Source organism: Sinohyriopsis cumingii, unplaced genomic scaffold, assembly GCF_028554795.1.
Source record: "Sinohyriopsis cumingii isolate HCF-2022 unplaced genomic scaffold, ASM2855479v2 utg001397l, whole genome shotgun sequence".
In the NCBI taxonomy this organism is placed as follows: Eukaryota; Metazoa; Mollusca; class Bivalvia; order Unionida; family Unionidae; genus Sinohyriopsis; species Sinohyriopsis cumingii.
The window spans coordinates 806917-826151 of NW_028315993.1; the positions used below are offsets into that span (position 1 = coordinate 806917).

The 19235-nt window shown below is 37.8% G+C and overlaps 1 long non-coding RNA gene across 1 annotated transcript; it reads left to right on the top strand.

The window, feature by feature from the left end:
* Positions 1–1193: 1193 nt before the first annotated feature.
* LOC149772533 (uncharacterized) lies at positions 1194–17571 on the top strand. The gene is made up of 2 exons (XR_016417671.1): positions 1194–1897; positions 16090–17571. It is a non-coding gene; the product is annotated as an uncharacterized LOC149772533 (long non-coding RNA).
* The last annotated feature ends 1664 nt before the right edge of the window (positions 17572–19235 follow it).

The window sequence follows — 19235 nt, forward strand, 5'->3', positions numbered from 1 at the left end:
AATATGAGGTTACGGAGTATACAGCTTGGCCTTACTCCAGATCTGTACCTTTCAAAAAGGGTGCTAGCTCCACTTGGTCATTTTCACTTTCTGAACTTCAGAGGTAAACTGTATGAAGAAGAGCCGATAACTTTAAAAAAAAATAATATTACTACTAATAATACTACTAATACTACTTTTACTAATACTACTACTACTATCTTAGTGCTACTACAACTATCGTAATGCTACCATTACGTCAGAACTATTACTACTACTACTGCTACTACTGCTACCGTAATGCTACAATTACGTCAGAACTATTACTACTACTACTGCTACTACTGCTACCGTAATGCTACCATTACGTCAGAACTATTACTACTGTTATTATTAATTTATTGATAATGAGATGCTGTTGCAGCTGTTACTAGTACGTGTGACATATATAAATTAACAACTGGTACATGCATACCGTTACCAGTACGAGTTACATATAGAAATTACCGACTGGTTCATGCATAATGTTACCACTACGAATTACATATATAAATTACCGACTGGTATATGCATAGTGTTACCAGTACGAGTTAAAATATAGACATTACCAACTAGTACATGCATACTGTTATCACTACGAGTTACATATAGAAATTACCGACTGGTACATGCATACTGTTACTAGTACGAGTTACATATAGAAATTGCCGACTGGTACATGCATACTAGATATATACTTATTCTATTTTAATACTAATAAAGAGAAGGTGTGGAGAATTATGACGACACGACGAACAATAACATATAAAAGTTACCAACACATACATACATACATACATACATACATACATACATACATACATACATACATTTATTATCATTATCCTCTCGTGCCTTAATGATCCAGCGTTACCCCAAAACAATGGTTCCAATTACTTGTCGACCGCTAAAGCCTCACATCCATATAAAAGGAAATATGGCCTTCCCCTACTCGGATGATGGAGCGAATAAGGCAAAAATCACATACGACGGCGTTAGGCTGTAATTGTAAGGAATTTTTAAATATCCACTCTTTGTTATATCATCCTAATTTTGATGGCGTTATCTTTATATAAAGCATTTATTCGGATTCTTAATCTCAGGTCAGCTGGCTTATCTTTATATAAATCATTAATTTGGATTAGTAATCGACGGTTAGCTAGGTCATCTTTTATATAAAGCATTCATTCCGATTCGAAATGGAAGGTTAGTTAAGGTGTTACCGACTAGGTAAAGCCGGGTGGATTACATCTCCTTGAGAAGGGAATTGAGGGGTCTCGTCGCTTGTGAATCGATTTGTTCGATGCAAAATCGAAAATTCCCAGGCCTTAAATATTCTACAGTCAGAACTTAGCTAAGGCTTGGAATTTGGATGTCTTTTGGAATATGTGAACAATATTGGACAACTTGGAAAAAATGTGAAAATCCTAAATCATCATAAGAGGATAAACGTATTAAACAGGATAACTGTTTACACCAAAATGGATATGAAATTGATACCAGGGAAAATACTTTATTCACAATTTATCCACAATTTGCTGCTTAACCGGAATTTGGTAACTCGTGCCGCCTTCCATACGGGCGTGTTAGTCTCGACCTGTCCTGCGCATGCCCATTGAGTTTTAACAGCGATGAAAGCGACTTAGGACGGGTTCATTCAGTGATCGATATGACGAAGTCCAGTATGTTGTATAAGAAGCTGTGACATCTATTAAATATCATCTCTAGTGATCACACATTATCTCCGCAATCGGCTCCCATCTAGAAAATGTCTCCTTATCATGTCAAACTTGTGTCTTTCCAAATCATCAGGAGGCTACACGTACATGTATACGCATCTGTAATCAGCTGATCTTTGCTTCCGGCAGCCTTTATTAGGGTAATTTTAACTGTTTTTCTTCCCATCAGAAAATTGTATATCGTTTAAAAAAACAAAAACCAGTTTAGCCTTCCCCATTCCCGTATGACGCGCAAGTGAAGTCAGATTTACTTGATTCCGTAATTATTATCAACGTATTCATTCTGAATCAATTAGGTCATTCTCATGATTACGGTATCGGTTGACTCAGGTTTTGCTGACCGTATTATACCGGGTTTGGCGACGGATTCATGCTATTTCCAAATCGCTTGTATACAGTGGTGTATGGTGATCTTGCTAGTCATTGACTGTAGTAATTGACAAAGAGACTTGTTCTGATTTTGAAGGATGCAATTACCGTAAAGACTAGAAAACTGCCTGTTTCATTACTCTCTAAGTTGTGTGCAGGGTCCTTGCAAAACCTTAACTAAAATTAAGAAGATGCATTTATCTTTTATTTTTTTTAAATTTATTTATATCTTTTACTGAACAGTGTGTAATATTTTCTTATCATAATATGGCAGCTAAAAGGAAATCATTGCAAACTATTTTTGTCTCCAATATTCTCATGATTTGTGCGTAATATTCATGTTAAAAAATAATGACTTGTAATAATGTATTCATTTCAAAAGGTAAATACTAGCTTAAAGTACATCATTAAGTGTGGCACAGGTTGATGCAGCAGGTAATTAATTCTAAAAGAGAAGAATTATTATCAAATCACCCAATTATATTTAATTTGGATATTGATGGAGTGCAGCCAGCGCTGTGACTCCTCAAATTTAACAAGTTGCATAGAAGTTAATATGTGGTAAATGTCATTGATGGCACTAATTCCTGTTGTGAGTCTATGGTCTTAAACTAAGTAATGGAAAAAATCCATCATGTTATGAGTTAATGGTCCTAAGCTAAGTAACAGGAAACAGTAAAATCAATAAAGTATTATTAGATTTAGCAAATGATTTATTTCCATACAATACAAAGTGAAAATTTAAAAGGCAACTTACAATATTGTGATTTAAATCTCAAATAGTCCTAAAATATTATGTCACAGTACCAAAATTTAGATTATTCTGAATGAATTTCATTGGTGTTCCAAATAAATTCCAGTCTTGTATGTGTTATATGCCATTAGCCTGGAATAGTGTTGATTTGCTAACAGTCTTGATGTATCACAGTGATAAAATCTAAAATGTTCATGAATGAAATCACAATAATTCCATAGTGTAATTTAGCAACTGATATTAAGATATGGAATGAGTAATTCTGAAGTAAACAACTTTTTATTAAAAGCTAAGACACAACAACAGAACCAGGATATTGTCCAATTTTTCTTCAAATTCATAACTAACTTGCTTCTAGAATATTCTTGATTTCTAAAACAAGTAGACTTTAACCTCAGTAAAAATGTTCATCTGAAAGTAATAATTATTTTAATATGTAAATTTAAATCATAAACACGTTAAAAATAATTACTTTACTGATGTTGTTAATTGGCATAGGGCTGTATAATTATTTTGCTCATGTCAGGAATTAGTTGATTTCTAAAACAAATAGACATTAACCTTAGTAAACATGTTCATCTCAAGTAATAATAATTTTAATATATCAGTTAAAATCATAAACAAGTTAAAGAATAATTTCTTTGCTGATGTAGTTAATTAGGCATAGGTTTGTATAATTATTTTGCTAATGTTAGGAATTAATTAGACCTAGGACTGTATCATTATTTTGCTGATGTTCAAAATTACTTATGCATAGAGCATTATGATTATTTTGCTGATGTTAGGAATTAGAAATAAGGCTTTATAATTATTTTGGTGATATTTGAAAATGCTTAGGCCAAGGACTGTTTGATTGTTTAGCTGATATTAGAAATTAGTTAGGCGAATGTCTGTATAATTATTTTGCTGATTTTAGGAATTAGTTAGGTATAGGACTGTATGATTATTGTACTGATGTCAGGAATTAGTCAGACATTGGGTACAAGGCACATGACCCATAGTTGCCATTCATGTACCAGTAATAATGATGATGTGATCCCATTCATTAACCTGTAATAACTATGTTGTGGTTCTCATTCATTAACCAATAACAATGATGATGCATTTACATAATGTGTTATGGTTGTCATGGAAATATCATGGTATAATTTGCAGTGAAAGAAAAGACCCATATAGAATTTCATAACTTTATATGGATTTTATTTTGGGCTTGCGAGTATGCAGTACCATCATAATAAATTCTAAGATGAGTGGACAGCATTGATTATCACCCGAGAAATGTGACCTGGAATCCGTTCATATGGCATTGATGGATAATTCAGATTTGATGAGTCAATATAGGTCTTTTCTCAGTGTGGTATGATATGTCAAACTATTTTGATATGTTCCAGTGTTAATTATAGGAATTATTTTCCAGGCTGAGGGTTGATAATACTTAAGGCGTAATTTAACGTCTGTGTGTGCTTATTGCTTGATTTAATGTCTTTTTGTGCTTATGGCATGGTTCCATTCCATGTCAGTGTTCATATCGCATGGTTTCCATGTATGTGTGTGCTTATGACATGGTTCTATGCCATGTCTGTGTGTTTGTATGGCATGGTTTCCATATATATGTGTGCTTATGACATGGTTCCATTCCATGTCTGGTTCCACGTTTGTGTGAAACCACTCCAGTGGGCTAAGTGTTAAAAGTGTCTGCCTTGGATGAAGATCATGGGTTGAAACCCTGGCTGAGTCATAGCAAAGAATTATAAAAATGGGACTGGCAGCTGCCTTGCTTAGCACTCAGAATTAAGAAATTAAAGTTAGGACTGGACGGCCTGGTGTATGGATAACTTGGTGACTGGGTGGAACATGATGCTACATGTCTACTGCATGAAGCTCTGGTGCTAGACATCACTATAAACTGCCACACTGCCAAATCATAGCTAAAAATCCAAATCACACACACACTCTATGTCTAAGTGTGCTTATGGCATGTTTCATTGTCTTTGAGCTGATGGCATGTTCTATATCTGTTTGTGCTTCTGGCATGGTTCATGGCCTGTGTGTGCTGATGTCATAGTTTCCATGTCTTTGTATCCACATAGCATGGTTCAATGTTGTTGTGTACTTGTGGCATGGTTTCCATGTATGTATGTGTTTATGGAATGGCTCATTGCATGTGTGTGCTTATGGCATGTTCAATGCCTGTGTGTGTTTATGACATGGCTAAATGCCTGTGTATGCTTATGTCATGGTTCCTTTCCATGTATGTGTGTTCTTGTGGCATGGTTTCCTTGTATGTATGTGTTTATTGCATGGCTTAATGCCTGTGTGTGCTTGTGGCATGGTTCAATATGTGTGTGTGCTTATGGCATGGCTCAATGCCTGTCTGTGCTTATGGCATGGCTCAATGCCTGTGTGTGCTTATGGTATAGCTCAGTGCCTGTGTGTACTTATGGCATCGTTCAATGCCTGTGTGTGCTTATGGCATGGCTTAATGCCTGTGTGTGCTTATGGCATAGCTCAATGTCTGACTGCTTATGGCATGGTTCCATGTATTTGTGTGCTTGTATCATTGCTCAGTATTTCTGCTTATGGCATGGTTTGATGTGTGTGCTTATGGCATGGCTCAATGCCTGTGTGTGCTTATGGCATGGCTCAATGTCTGACTGTGCTTATGGCATGGTTCCATGTATTTGTGTGCTTGTATCATTGCTCAGTATTTCTGCTTATGGCATGGTTTGATGTGTGTGCTTATGGCATGGCTCAATGCCTGTGTGTGCTTATGGCATGGCTCAATGTCTGACTGTGCTTATGGCATGGTTCCATGTATTTGTGTGCTTGTATCATTGCTCAGTATTTCTGCTTATGGCATGGTTTGATGTGTGTGATTATGGCATGGCTCAATGACTGTGTGTGCTTAAGGCATGGCACATTGCCTGTGTGTGCTTATGACATGGCTTAATGTCTGTGTGTTCTTATGGCAGGGTTCTGTGTCTGTGGGTGCTTATGGCATGCTTCAATGCCTAATTCAATGGGTGTGCTTATGGCATGGTTCAATGTCTGTGTGCCTATGACATCATTCCGTGGGTGTTCTTATGGCATAGCTCAATGTCTGTGTGTGCTTATGGCATGGCTCAATGTCTGTGTGTGCTTATGACATCACTCAATATTTGTGCTTATGGCATGGCTCAATGTCTGTGTGTGTGCTTATGATATTGTTCAGTGTCTGTGCTTATGCATGGCTCAGTATATGTGTGTGCTTATGTCATGTTCAGTATAGGTGTGTGCTCATGTCATGGGTCAATGCCTGTGTGTGCTTATGGCATGGCTTAATGTTGTTTGTGTGTTTATGGCATGGCTAAATGTCTGGATGTTTTTATATGATGGCTGAACGTCTCTTTGTGTATGGCATGTCTTGATGGCTGTGTGTGCGTGGCATGTCTTGATGGCTGTGTGTGCTTATGACATGGCTCAGTGTCTGTGTGTGCTTATGACATGACTTAATGTTTCTTGTGTGTTTATGGCATGGCTCAATGTCTGAATGTTTTTATATCATGGCTGAATGTCTGTGTGTGTATGGCATTTCTTGATCTCTGTGTGAGCTTATGACATGGCTTAATGTTCCTTGTGTGTTTATGGCATGGCTCAATGTCTGAATGGGTTTATATCATGACTCAGTGTCTCTGTGTGTATGGCATGTCTTGATGGCTGTGTGTGCTTATCACATAGCTCAGTGTTTGTGTGTGCTTATGGTACGGTTCAATGTCTGTGGGTTTATGGCATGGTTTCTATTTATCTGTGTGCAGACGGCTTAGTTTCCAAGTCTTTGTGTGTTTATGGCATGGTTCAGTATCTTTCTGTGCTTTTAGCAGCTTAAAGTATGTTCAATGTCTGTTTGAGCTCTTGGCATGGTTAGTTGTATGTGTGTGCTTAAAGCATGTTCAATGTCTATGTGTGCTTGTGGCATGGTTAATTGTATGTGTGCTTAAAGCATGTTCAGTGTCTATTTATGCTTGTGGCATATTTAATTGTATGTGTGTGCTTAAACAATGTTCAATGTCTATGTGTGCTAGTGGCATTGTTAATTATATGTGTGTGCTTAAAACATGTGCAATGTCTGTTTATAGTTGTGTCATGGTTAATTGTATGTGTGTGCTTAAAGCATGTGCAATGTCTGTTTGTGCTTGTAGCATGGTTAGTTCTATGTGAGTGCTTAAAGCATGTACAATGTCTGTTTGTGCTTGTGGCATGGTTAATTGTATGTGTGTGCTTAAAGCATGTGCAGTGTCTGTTTGTGCTTGTGGCATGGTTGATTGTATATGTGTGCTTAAAGCATGTGCAATGTCTGTTTGTAGTTGTGGCATGGTTAATTGTAAGTGTGTGCCTAAAGCATGTGCAATGTCTGTTTGTGCTTGTGGCATGGTTAATTGTATGCGTGTTTAAAGCATGTTCAATGTCTATTTGTGTTTGTGGCATGGTTAACTGTATGTGTGTGCTTAAGGCATGTGCAGTGTCTGTTTGTGCTTGTGTCATAGTTAATTGTATGTGTGTGCTTAAAGCATGTGCAATGTCTGTAGTTGTGGCATAGTTAATTGTATGTGTGTGCTTAAAGCATGTGCAATGTCTGTTTATAGTTGTGTTGTGGTTAATTGTATGTGTTTGCTTAAAGCATGTGCAATGTCTGTGCTTTTGGCATGGTTAGTTGTATGTGTGCGCTTAAAGCATGTGCAATGTCTGTTTGTGCTTGTGGCGTGGCTAATTGTATGTGTGTGATTAAAGCATGTGCAGTGTCTGTTTCTGCTTGTGGCATGGTTAATTATATGTGTGTGCTTAAAGCATGTGCAATGTCTGTTTGTAGTTGTGGCATGGTTAATTGTATGTGTGTGCTTAAAGCATGTGCAATGTCTGTTTATAGTTGTGGCATGGTTAATTGTATGTGTGTGCTTAAAGCATGTGCAATGTCTGTTTGTGATTGTGACATGGTTAATTGTATGTGTGTACTTAAAAAATGTGCAGTGTCTGTTTGTAGTTGTGGCATGGTTAATTGTATGTGTGTGCTTAAAGCATGTGCAATGTCTGTTTGTGCTTGTGGCACGGTTAATTGTATGTCTGTTTAAAGCATGTTCTATGTCTATTTGTGCTTGTGGCATGGCTAATTGTATGTGTGTGCTTCAAGCATGTGCAATGTCTGTTTGTAGTTGTGGCATGGTTAATTGTATGTGTTTGCTTAAAGCATGTGCAATGTCTGTTTGTGATTGTGGCATGGTTAAATGTATGTGTGTGCTTAAAGCATGTGCAATGTCTGTTTGTGCTTGTGTCATGGTTAATTGTATGTGTGTGCTTAAAGCATGTGCAATGTCTGTTTGTAGTTGTGGCATTTTTAATTGTATGTGTTTGCTTAAAGCATGTGCAATGTCTGTTTGTGATTGTGGCATGGTTAAATGTATGTGTGTGCTTAAAGCATGTGCAATGTCTGTTTGTGCTTATGTCATGGTTAATTGTATGTGTGTTTAAAGCATGTTCAGTGCCTATTTGTGCTTGTGGCATGGTTAATTTTATGTGTGTGCTTAAAGCATGTGCAATGTCTGTTTGGTGGCCACAAGTTGCAGCGTGGTCTAAAGCACTCTCCATTATGGATGAATGCCATCTCACCTCTGTCTGTGTGGGTTCGAGTCTCAAATTCGGCCCTTGTGGGTATGTGAGAAAGCTTGCCTGTAGCTTCTCGAGGGTCAGTGGTTCTTCGCAAGTTCTTCCGCCACCATTAATACTGGCTGCCATGTATAGCCTATTTTTTGCTGAAAAATGGCGTTGAACCCTACAACAACAACAATGTCTGTGGTTGTGGCATGGTAAATTGTATCTTTGTGCTTAAAGCATGTCCATTGTCTATTTGTGCTTCTGGCATGGTTAATTGTATGCATGCTTAAAGCATGTTCAATGTCTGTTTGTGATTGTGGCATGGTTAATTGTATGTGTGTGCTTAAAGCATGTTCAATGTCTGTTTGTGCTTGTGGCATGGTTAATTGTATGTGTGTGCTTAAAGCATGTGGAATGTCTGTTTCTAGTTGTGGCATGGTTAATTGTATTTGTGTGCTTAAAGCATGTTCAATGTCTGTTTGTGCTTGTGACATGGTTAATTTTATGTGTGTGCTTAAAGGTAAACACTAAAGTACATCATTAAGTGTGGCACAGGTTGATGTTGAAGGTAATTAATTATAAAGGAGAAGAATTATTATCAAATCACTCACTTACATTTAACTTGGATGTTGATGTAGTGCAGCTAGCCTTCTTGTGACTCCTGAAATTTAACCAGCTCTTTTAGAAGTTATATATGGTAAATGTCACTGATGGCACTAATTCTAGTTATTAGTCTATGTTCTTAAACAAAGTAATGGAAAAAAAATCCATCATGTTATGAGTGAATGGTCCAAAACTAAGTAACAGAAAACAGTAAAATCAATCAAGTTTTGTCACATTTAACAAATGATTTATTTCCATGTAATACAAAGTGAACATTTATAAAGCAACTTACAATATTGTGAATTAAATCTCAAGTAGTCCTAAAAAAATATATCACAAGTACAACAATTTAGATTATTCAGAATGAATTTCATTGGTGTTCTAAATAAATTCCAGTCTTGTATGTGTTATGTGCCATTATCCTGGAATAGTGTTGATTTGCTGACAGTCTTGATATATCACAGTGATAAAATCTGATGTTAGGAATTAGTTGATTTCTAAAACAAATAGACTTTAACCTCAGTAAATATGTTCATCTCAAAGTAATAATAATTTTAATATATAAGTTAAAATCATAAACAAGTTAAAGAATAATTAATTTGCTGATGTTGTTAATTAGGCTTAGGGTTGTATAATTATCTTGCCAATGTTAGAAATTAATTAGGCCGAGGACTGTATCATTAGTTTGCTGATGTTCAAAATTACTTATGCATAGGGCATTATGATTATTTTGCTAATGTTAGGAATTAGGCATAGGGTTTTATGATTATTTTGGTGATGTTTGAAAATAGTTAGGCCAATGTCTGTATAATTATTTTGCTGATTTAGGAATTAGTTAGGTATAGGACTGTATGATTATTGTACTGATGTCAGGAATTAGTCAGACATTGGGTACAAGGCACATGACCCATAGTTGCCATTCATGTACCAGTAATAATGATGATGTGATCCCATTCATTAACCTGTAATAACTATGTTGTGGTTCTCATTCATTAGCCAATAACAATGATGATGCATTTACATAATGTGTTATGGTTGTCATACAAATATCATGGTATAATTTGCAGTGAAAGAAAAGACCCATATAGAATTTCATAACTTTATATGGATTTTATTTTGGGCTTGAGAGTATTCAGTACGATTATAATGAATTCTAAGATGAGTGGACAGCATTGATTATCACCTCTGAGAAATGTGACCTGGAGACTTTTCATACAACATTGATGGATAATTCAGATTTGATGAGTCAACAGAGGTCTTTTCTCAGTGTGGTATGATATGTCAAAATATTTTGACTTATTCCAGTGTTAATGGTGCCCCGATTGGCCGAGTGGTCTAAAGCGCTCACCGTTCTGGATCACTGCCATCTCACCTCTGTCTGCGTGGGTTCGAGTCCAAGGCTCGGCTAGCATGGGTACATGGGAAAGCCTGCTAGTAGCTTCTCGTGGGTCAGTGGTTCTTCCCTGGGTTTTCCAGGGTTCTTCCTCCATCAGTTATACTGGCCGGCATGTATAGCCTATCTTGTGCTGAAAAATGGCATCAAACCCAAGAACAACAACAGAACAACAACCAGTGTTAATTATAGGAACTATTTTCCAGACTGAAGGTTGATAATACTTATGGCATAGTTTCATGTCTGTGTGTGCTTATTGCTTGATTTAATGTCTTTTTGTGCTTATGGCATGGTTCCTTGTGTGTGTGTGCTTATGACATGGTTCCATTTCATGTCTGTGTTAGTATGGCATGGTTTCTGTGTATGTGTGTGTCTGTATGACATTGTTCCATTTCATGTCTGTGTTCTTAATGGCATGGTTCATTGTATATGTGTGCTTATGACATGGTTCCATTCCATGTCTGTATGTTCTTATTGCATGGTTTCCATATATATGTGTGATTATGACATGGTTCCAGTCCATGTCTGTGTGTTCTTATGGCATGGTTTCCATATATATGTGTGATTATGACATGGTTCCATTCCATGTCTGTGTGTTCGTATGACATGGTTTCCTTGTATATGTGTGGGACCACTCCAGTGGACTAAGTGGTAAAAGTGCCTGCCTTGGATGCAGATCACAGGTTGAAACCCTGGCTGAGTCATAGAAAAGACTTATAAAAATGGAACTGGCAGCTGCCTTGCTTAGCATTCATCATTAAGAGGTTAAAGTTAGGGCTGGATGGCCTGGTGTCAGGATAACTGGATTGTTGTGTGGAACATGATGCTACATGTCTGCTGCATGATGCTCTGCTGCTAGACATCATTACAAACTGCCACACTGCAGACATCATAGATAAAAATCCAAATCACACACACTCCATGTCTAAGTGTGCTTATGGCATGGTTCTTTGTCTTTGAGCTGATGGCATGTTCAATATCTGTTTGTGTTTCTGGCATGGTTCATTGCCTCTGTGTGCTTATGTCATGGCTCAATGCCTATGTATGCTGATGTCATAATTTCGATGTATGTGTGTCCACAAAGCATGGTTCAATGTTTTTCTGTGCTTGTGGCATGGTTTCCATGTATGTATGTGTTTATGGAATGGCTTAATGCCTGTGTGTGCTTATGGCATGTTCAATATCTGTGTATGCTTATGGCATGGCTGAATGACTGTGTGTGCTTATGGCATGGCTGAATGACTGTGTGTGCTTATGGCATGGCTCACTGCCTGTGTGTGCTTATGTCATAGCTCAATGCCTATGTGTGCTTATGTCATAGCTCAATGCCTGTGTGTGCTTATGGCATGGCTGAATGCCTGTGTGTGCTTTAGACAATGGCACAATGCCTGTGTGTGCTTATGACATGGCTCCTTTCCATATCTATATGTTCTTGTGGCATGGTTTCCTTATATGTATGTGTTTATTGCATGGCTTAATGCCTGTGTGTGCTTGTGGCATGGTTCAGTATGTGTGTGTGCTTATGGTATAACTCAGTGCCTGTGTGTACTTATGGCATGGCTCAATGCCTGTGTGTGCTTATGGCATGGCTCAGTGCCTGTGTATGCTTATGTTATAGCTCAATGCCTGTGTGTGCTTATGGCATGGCTGAATGACTGTGTGTGCTTATGGCATGGCTCACTGCCTGTGTGTGCTTATGTCATAGCTCAATGCCTATGTGTGCGTATGTCATAGCTCAATGCCTGTGTGTGCTTATGGCATGGCTCAATGCCTGTGGGTGCTTTAGACAATGGCTCGATGCCTGTGTGTGCTTATGGCATGGCTCAATGCCTGTGTGTGCTTTAGACAATGGCACAATGCCTGTGTGTGCTTATGACATGGCTCCTTTCCATGTCTATCTGTTCTTGTGGCATGGTTTCCTTGTATGTATGTGTTTATTGGATGGCTTAATGCCTGTGTGTGCTTGTGGCATGGTTCAGTATGTGTGTGTGCTTATGGTATAACTCAGTGCCTGTGTGTACTTATGGCATGGCTCAATGCCCGTGTGTGCTTATGGCATGGCGCAGTGCCTGTGTATGCTTATGGCATCATTCCATATATGTGTGTGCTTATGGCATGGCTCAATGCCTGTGTGTGCTTATGGCATGGCTCAATGCCTGTGTGTGCTTTAGACAATGGCACAATGCCTGTGTGTGCTTATGACATGGCTTAATGTCTTTGTGTTCTTATGGCATGGTTCTATGTCTGTGTGCTTATGGCATCCCTCAATGTGTGATTGAGTGTATGGCATGTCTCAATGTCTGTGTGTGCTTATGACATGTCTCAATGTCTGTCTTTGTGTATGGCTTATGACATCATTCTGTGTGTGTGCTTATGGCATGGCTCAATGTCTGTGTGTGCTTATGGCATGGCTCATTGCCTGTGTGTGTTTATGGCATGGCTCAATGTCTGTGTGTGCTTATGGCCTGGCCCAATGTCTTCATGTGCTTATGACACCACTCACTGTGTGTGCTTATGTCAATGCTCATTGCCTGTGTATGTTTATGACATGGCTCAGTGTTTGTGTGTGCTTATGGCATGGCTTAATGTCTGTGTGTTCTTATGGCATGGTTCCATATCTGTGTGTACTTATGGCATGGCTCAATGTCTGTGTGTGATTATGACATCATTCAATGAGTGTGCTTATGGCATGGCTCAATGTCTGAATGTGTTTATATCATGGCTAAATGTCTGTGTGTGTATGGCATGTCATGATGTCTGTGCATGCTTATGACATGGCTCAGTGTCTGTGTGTGCTTATGGCATGGTTTCCATTTCTCTGTGTGCTGATGGCTTGGTTTGCAAGTCTTTGTGTGCTTATGGCATGGTTTCTTTGACTTTGTGTGTTTATGGCATGGTTCAGTGTCTTTCTGTGCTTCTGGCTGCTTAAAGCATGTTCAGTGTCTGTTTGTGCTTGTGGCATGGTTAATTGTGTGTGCTTAAAGCATGTGCAATGTCTGTTTGGGGGCCCTGAGTAGCAGAGTGGTATAAAGCACTACCCATTATGGATCAATGCCATCTCACCTCTGTGTGCGTGGGTTCGAGTCTCGGATTCGGCCAATGTGGGTATGTGAAAAAGCTTGCCAGTAGCTTCTCGAGGGTTGTTTATTTTTCTTCCAGGGATCTCCTGGGTTCTTCCTCCACCATTAATACTGGCTGCCATGTATAGCCTACTGTGTGCTGAAAAATGGTGTTAAACGCTACAACAACAACAACAACAGTGTATGTGGTTGGGGCATGGCTAATTGTATGTGTGTGCTTAAAGCATGTTCATTGTCTGTTTGTGGTTGTGGCTTGGTTAATTGTATGTGTGTGCTTAAAGCATGTTCATTGTCTGTTTGTGGTTGTGGCATGGTTAATCATTGTCTGTTTGTGGTTGTGGCATGGTTAATTGTATGTGTGTGCTTAAAGCATGTTCAGTGTCTGTTTGTGGTTGTGGCATGTTTAATGGTTTGTGTTTGCTTAAAGCATGTACAATGTCTGTTTGGGGTCCCCAAGTGGCAGAGTCTTCTAAAGCACTCTCTGTTATGGATCAGTACCATCTCATCTCTGTCTGTGTAGGTTCAAGTCTCGGATTCAGTCATTGTGGGTATGTGAGAAAGCTTGCCAGTAGCTTCTCGAGGGTTGTTGGTTCTTTCCAGGGATTTTCAGGGTTCTTCCTCCACCTACAACAACAACAGCAACAATGTCTGTGGTTATGGCATGGTTAATTGTATGTGTGTGTTTAAATCATATTCAATCTCTGTTTGTGGTTGTGGCATGGTTAATTGTATGTGTGTGCTTAAATCATGTTCAATTTCTGTGGTTGTGGCATGGTTAATTGTATGTTTGTGCTTAAAGCATATTCAGTCTCTGTTTGTGGTTGTGGCATGGCTAATTGTTTGTGTGTGCTTAAAGCATATTCAGTCTCTGTTTGTGGTTGTCATGGTTAATTGTATGTGTGTGCTTAAAGCTTATTCAATCTCTGTTTGTGGTTGTGTCATGGTTAATAGTATGTGTGTGTTTAAAGCATGTTCAATGTATGTTTGTGGTTGTGTCATGGTTAATTGTATGTGTGTGCATAAAGCATGTTCAATGTATGTTTGTGGTTGTGTCATGGTTAATTGTATGTGTGTGCATAAAGCATGTTCAATGTCTGCTTGTGGTTGTGGCATGGTTAATTGTATGTGTGTGCATAAAGCATGTTCAGTGTATGTTTGTGGTTGTGTCATGGTTAATTGTATGTGTGTGCATAAAGCATGTTCAATGTCTGCTTGTGGTTGTGGCATGGTTAATTGTATGTGTGTGCATAAAGCATGTTCAGTGTATGTCTGTGGTTGTGTCATGGTTAATTGTATGTGTGTGCTTAAAGCATGTTCAGTGTCTGTTTGTGGTTGTGACATGGTTAATTTATGTGTACTTAAAAGCATGTTCAATGTATGTTTGTGGTTGTGTCATGGTTAATTGTATGTGTGTGCTTAAAGCATATTCAATCTCTCTTTGTGGTTGTGTCATGGTTAATTGTATATGTGTATTTAAAGCATATTCAATCTCTGTGTTGTGTCATGGTTAATTGTATGTGTGGGCTTAAAGCATGTTCAATGTATGTTTGTGGTTGTGTCATGGTTAATTGTATGTGTGTGCTTAAAGCATGTTCAATGTCTGTTTGTGGTTGTGTCATGGTTAATTGTATGTGTGTGCTTAAAGCATGTTCAGTCTGTGTTTGTGGTTGTGTCATGGTTAATTGTATGTGTATGCTTAAAGCATGTTCAGTGTCTGTCATTGTGGTATGGTTAATTGAATGTGTGTGCTTAAAGCATATTCAATATCTGTTTGTGGTTGTGGCATGGTTAATTGTATGTGTGTGCTTAATGCATGTTCAATGTCTGTTTGTGGTTGTGGCATGGTTCTGTGTATTTACTGATGGCTTTGTTCAATGTCTGTATATGCGTATGGTCAAGTTCCATATCTGTATGTACCTATGGCATGTGTTCTATGTCTGTATATGCTTATGGTCAAGTTCCATATCTGTATGTACCTATGGCATGTGTTCTATGTCTGTAGATGCTTATGGTCAAGTTCCATATCTGTATGTACCTATGGCATGTTTTCTTGTCTGTTATATTTATCATTTGATGAGCGCTTTAGATCTTAAAAGACAAGGAAATTAAAACAGCTGTCATTTGATTGTTGGTTCCTAATGAACATTTGGATCAAAAGCATGCATGATTTGATACCTCTCAGATAATTATTACACAGCAGTGTTAATTTGATACCGCTCAGATAATTATTGCACAGCAGTGTTAATCGATTGTATTAAAAATCATTGCATGATGTTTGGAACACTTGTATATTATCATTTGCCCTACATAGAACAATATTACCAAGATTTTGGGATTATTAGCTGTTTTTCAGTGTTGTTTTCATATGTGTACTATTCTAATTTGTTCTATTCTACTATTTGTACTGTTGTACTGTTTCTGCTGTTTATTGTTTTGTCATTGTAGTATTGTTCTTTTTTACTTTTCTTCTCATCTGATATTTGTACTATTTGTATTATTCTGCTATAGGTACTGGCTGTGTCATACCATAGACTTACAAGAATGGTACTAACAGCTTCCTCACTTGGCACTCAGCATTAAGAGGTGTGAAGTATGACTTTGATATTTACCGTATCATAGGTTGCATTATTATGATCATTCTGGCCATCAGCTCCTGAACTGTCCTGTTTATGCAGGGAGGAGTCAGTAAGTAAATTCTTCATGAGGTCTCATACACGCTAATTTGTCTATGCAGGATGAACAGGATGAAGTTGATTAAGTACTGTCTCACCTAACAAGAGGGTACAGCCAAGGGTTAAATGAGATCACGTCACAAGAGTGTACAAAAAATGGTTAAGTGAGATGACATCACACATCACAAGAGTGTACTACCAATGGCTAAGTAAGATGAGATCACAAGAGTGTACAACCAATGATTAAATGAGATGACATCACAAGAGTGTACAACCAATGATTAAGTGAGATGACATCACAAGAGTGTACAACCAATGATTAGGTGAGATGACATCACAGGAGTGTACTACCAATGACTAAATGAGACAACATCACAAGAGTGTACTACCAATGATTAAGTGAGACAACATCACAAGACTGTACTACCAATGGCTAAATGAGACGACATCACAAGAGTGTACTACCAATGATTAAGTGAGACAGCATCACAGGAGTGTACTACCAATGGCTAAATGAGACGACATCACGAGTATACAACCAATGGTTAAGTGAGACGACATCACAAGACTGTACTACCAATGATTAAGTGAGACAACATCACAAGACTGTACTACCAATGGCAAAATGAGACGACATCACAAGAGTGTACAACCAATGATTAAGTGAGATGACATCACAAGAGTGTACAACCAATGATTAGGTGAGATGACATCACAGGAGTGTACAACCAATGATTAAGTGAGATGACATCACAAGAGTGTACAACCAATGATTAGGTGAGATGACATCACAGGAGTGTACTACCAGTGGCTAAATGAGACGACATCACAAGAGTGTACAACCAATGATTAAGTGAGACGACATCACAAGAGTGTACTACCAATGGCTAAATGAGACGACATCACAAGAGTGTACTACCAATGATTAAGTGAGACAACATCACAAGACTGTACTACCAATGGCTAAATGAGATGACATCACAAGAGTGTACTACCAATGATTAAGTGAGACAACATCACAGGAGTGTACTATCAATGGCTAAATGAGACGACATCACAGGAGTGTACAACCAATGATTAAGTGAGACAACATCAGAAGAGTGTACAACCAGTTATTAAGTGAGGCGACATCACAAGAGTGTATTAACAGTGGCTAAGTAAGATGAGATCACAAGAGTGTACAACCAATGGCTAACTGCGATGACATCACAAGAGTGTACAACCAATGATTAAGTGAGATGACATCACAAGAGTGTACAACCAATGGCTATGACAGATTTTATTTAAAGCTGGAGTTGCATTAAACATTGCAAAAAGAGACATTATCTTGCTATAGCTATTTTACCAACTATTTACATGCATACCATTTACATGCATACCATTTACATGCATACCATTTACATATATACCGATTGTATGCATACCATTTACATGCATACCATTTACATGTATACCATTTACATTCAGACCATTTACATGCATACCATTTACATGTATACCATTTACATGCAAACCGATTACATGCATACGATTTACATGCATACCATTTACATATATACCATTTACATGCATACCATTTACAAGCATGCAATTAACATGCATACCATTCACATGCATACCATTTACATGCAGACCATTTCCATGAAGACTATTTACCTGTATACCAATTACATGTATATGATTTATATGTGTACCATTTACTTGCAGACCACTTGCATTTATATGTACCATGTATGTGCATACCAATTACATGATGGCCATCTTTATGCAGGCCATTTACATGCAGACTATTTACATGCAGACCAGTTACATACTCACCATTTACATGTATACCATTTACATGCAGGTGAATCACATACAGACCATTTACATGCATAACAATTACATGCATACCATTTACATGCATACCATATGCATGCGGACCTTTTACATACAGACCATTTACATCTAGACCAATTACGCGACGGCCACTTTTATGCATGCGATTTACATGCTGAACATTTACATTCATTCCATTTACATGTATACCATCTCCATACATACCATTTACATGCAGACCATTTAAATACATACCATTTACATGCGGACCTTTTACATGCAGACCATTTTTATGCAGGCCATATACATGCGGAACATTTACATGGATACCATTTGCATGAAGACCATTTACATGCATGCAATTAACATCCATACCATTTACATGCATGCATACCATTTACATGCATACTGATTACATGTAGACCATTAACATGCATACCGATTACATGTAGACCATTTACATGCAGACCATTTCCATCCATACCGATTACATGTATACCATTTACATGCACACCATTTACATGCATAACTTTTCTATGCATATCATTTACACGGAGACCATTTAGATTCAGAGCATGTACATGCAGACCATTTACATGCATACCGATTACATGCAAACCATTTACATGCATACCATTTACAAATATACCATTTACATGCAAACCGATTACATGCATACCATTTAAATGCATGCCATTTACATGCATGCAATTAACATGCATGCTATTCACATGCATACCATTTACATGCAGACCATTTACATAAAGACTATTTACATGCATACCAATTACATGTATATGATTTACATGCATACAATTTATATGTATACCATTTACTTGCAGACCACTTACATGTATAACATTTATATGCATACCATTTATGTGCATACCAATTGCATTATGGCCATCTTTATGCAGGCCATTTACATGCGGAATATTTACATGTATACCATTTACATTCATACCATTTACATGCATGCCATTTACATGCATATCATATACATGCAGACCTTTTACATGCAGACCATTTACATGTAGACAAATTACACGATGGCCATTTTAATGCATGCGATTTACATGCGTACCATTTACATGCATACCATCTCCATACATACCAGTTACATGCGGAACATTTACATGCATACAAATTACTTGCAGACCATTT